Below are 3,189 nucleotides of genomic sequence, written 5' to 3' on the forward strand. Positions count from 1 at the left end.
TATGAATGGAAGATTTCTCATGAAATTTTGCAAGACTTTGATGCAATTGTTTGGATGATTTCAGGGAAGAAGAGGCTAGGCAAGGAAGCAACAAAGTCAATAAAGGAAGCTTGAATATCACATGTGGAGTTTAAGTTCCAGTTTAAGCCTAAACTGGAGCTTAAACGCCAGAATCATGAAGGCTAAGAAATGCTGAAACTGAAGTTTAACCTCCAGTTTAACCTTAAACTGGAGGTTAAACGCCAGAATGAAAGTCTCACCAAAGAAGCATTTCCACGTTTAACCTCCAGTTTAACCTTAAACTGGAGGTTAAACGCCAGAATGAGAATGCCAATCAGGAAGCATTTCCACGTTTAACCTCCAGTTTAACCTTAAACTGGAGGTTAAACGCCAGAAATGGGAAGTGCACCAGGGAGCCATTTCCACGTTTAAGCTCCAGTTTAACCTTAAACTGGAGCTTAAACGTGTTCGACCAAGTTTTCTCCTCCAGGGTTGCTTTCTCCATTTCCACGTTTAAGCTCCAGTTTAACCTTAAACTGGAGCTTAAACGTGTTCGACACCTCCAGGGCTACATTTCTCAGCTTCCACGTTTAAGCTCCAGTTTAACCTTAAACTGGAGCTTAAACGTGTTCGACCTCCAGGATGCCTTCTTCCATTTCCACGTTTAAGCTCCAGTTTAACCTTAAACTGGAGCTTAAACGTGTTCGACCTCCAGGGCTGCCCTTTCTATCTCCACGTTTAAGCTTCAGTTTAACCTTAAACTGAAGCTTAAACGTGTTCGACTAAGTTACCCTCCAGGGCTGCCTTCTTCCATTTCCACGTTTAAGCTTCAGTTTAACCTTAAACTGAAGCTTAAACGTGCTTCCACAAAAGGCATCACTGGAAGTGTCTGGCGTTTAAGCTACAGTTTAAGCTTAAACTGCAACTTAAACGCCACTCTTGGAAAAGGTTTCTGGGCCAACAATATTGCAGTTTAAGTTAGTATTTGAGCACAAACATTAACTTAAACTTACTCTGGTATGAAACCCAATTGAATATCATGGTTTATGGGATTGGGCCTGAAGGATTGATGAGTCTGAAATTTCAATTTATTGAGTCATGTGTCATTATTTGATTATCACTAAGTTAGCTCAATGAATGTTACAGAATTTGGATCAACAGCCTCATCAAGATTATGGATCATAAACCCAAGGCAAAAGGAAAGCAGGGAGAGGCCTCAAAGCCCAAGAAACACAACAGAAGCTCAATATAGAAAGTGTATAAATAGGATAGAATTTAAGTTAGGAAGGACTGGACTTTTCACAGAGCTAGTTTTCATATCTTTGTAATTGAATTCAGAGCTATGACTCACTAAACCCCCTTTCATTGGGTTAGGGAGCTCTATTGTAATTCAATGAATCAATAATAGTTTATCTTCTTCTTCAATCTTTTCTCTTGAATTTTGTTAGAAAGCTTCTCGATCTAATTCCATTGGGTAGTTGTCTTGGGAAAGAAACTACCCATAATTGGAATCCTTCGGAACCTTGGGAAAGGAATGGAGGATTCATGCTAGAGAAGCTTTCTCACAGTGAATTGGATTGGGGTTTGGATGGATATTGTGACATGTAATCCTACCAAATTGTGGTTCATGAAACTGTGTGGTATAATCAGTGATCGAGCATCATCTCTTCTTATGAACATTTAAACCAAGGGATTGGGAATTTGTTTGTTTTTAGAGAGAATTGGTGAGCCAAGGGATTGGGATCCAATCATATAAGATTGCCAAGCAAAATTCAATGAACGCATTGGTTGAGGAAGAGATAAACATGTTTTGATTCGGAGATCTCAATATCTCCTATAACCCAATGAATTCCCCATTTCTGATTTCCACCTTCTCTTTACATTCTGCAACTCAATTCATGCAATCACCCCCATTCCCTTTTAATTTCAGCAATTTAGCTTATGCTCTTTAATTCATGCAATTTAAGATTCCGCCATTTCAATTTCTTGTCATTTACTTTTCCCGCCAATTTTACATTTCGCAATTCTCATCTAAATCTTGATTCCGCTCAACTAGAACACACTTCTAATATGAATTGCTCACTCAACCAATCCTTGTGGGATTCGACCTCACTCTATTGTGAGTTTTTACTTGACGATAACCGGTGCACTTGCCGGAAGGAATTTTGCCGATCGTGCGATTTCCTAAATCGTAGCATAACAAGTTTATGCGCATCAAGTTTATGGCGCCGTTGCCGGGGATTGGTTTTCGATTGACAATTCTTCAATTGGAAGTTAACTAGATTGAGCATTTTTTTTGTTTTGATTAATTCAGTACACATTACTTGTTGAATTTTAATTTCTGCACTCTGTTACATGCTTTCTTTCTTTATGCCTTTAAATTCAAGCAACTAACTCACTGACTCACTAACTGTTTGAATTAATTCCTCAACTGTTCTAACCATACTCTTCCATTAACCAAGAGTATTTCACTTGTTTGTTGCCTGTGCTGTGTTCTTGTATGACAGGTAGGAGAGGAGAGACATCAACTCCTCCATATACCGAACCAGAGAGGACCCTTCATAGACTGAGAAGGGAAGCAAGAGGGAAGAGAGTACTGGGAGAAGAGGAATCTGAAGGAGAATCTGAGGACAATTTTGAGGAAGCTTTAGATCTCAACATAGATAGAGAAGTTCACAACCATGAGAGAGCTGATGGAAACAATGCCATTCCTGAGAGGAGGGTTCTTAGTTCATACATAAACCCAACCTCTGGGAATTGTGGTAGCAGCATCCAGAAACCACCCATTCAGGCCAACAATTTTGAGCTCAAACCACAGCTAATATCACTTGTGGAGAATCATTGTTCATTTGGTGGAAGTGCTAATGAAGACCCAAACCAACATCTCACAAAATTTCTGAGAATTTGCGACACTGTGAAGTCCAATGGAGTCCAGGAAGATGCATATAAACTGCTTTTGTTCCCATTTTCACTTAGGGACAAGGCAGCTAAGTGGCTGGAATCATTCCCAAGGGGGAGCCTAACAACCTGGGATGAGGTGGAAAGCAAGTTTCTGGCACGTTTCTACCCCCCACAAAAGGTCAATAGGCTTCGATCTGAGGTTCAGACGTTTAGACAACAAGATGGTGAAACTCTCTACGAGGCATGGGAGAGATTCAAGGATTTGACAAGGAAATGCCCACCAGACAT

General features: G+C 40.1%; 1 non-coding gene across 1 annotated transcript; it reads right to left on the reverse strand.

Moving 5' to 3' along the window:
* Positions 1-3,085: 3,085 nt before the first annotated feature.
* Positions 3,086-3,189, reverse strand: LOC112760142 (small nucleolar RNA R71). Its single transcript, XR_003180594.1, has one exon. It is a non-coding gene; the product is annotated as a small nucleolar RNA R71 (small nucleolar RNA).

This window comes from Arachis hypogaea, chromosome 16, assembly GCF_003086295.3.
Source record: "Arachis hypogaea cultivar Tifrunner chromosome 16, arahy.Tifrunner.gnm2.J5K5, whole genome shotgun sequence".
Lineage (NCBI taxonomy): Eukaryota > Viridiplantae > Streptophyta > Magnoliopsida > Fabales > Fabaceae > Arachis > Arachis hypogaea.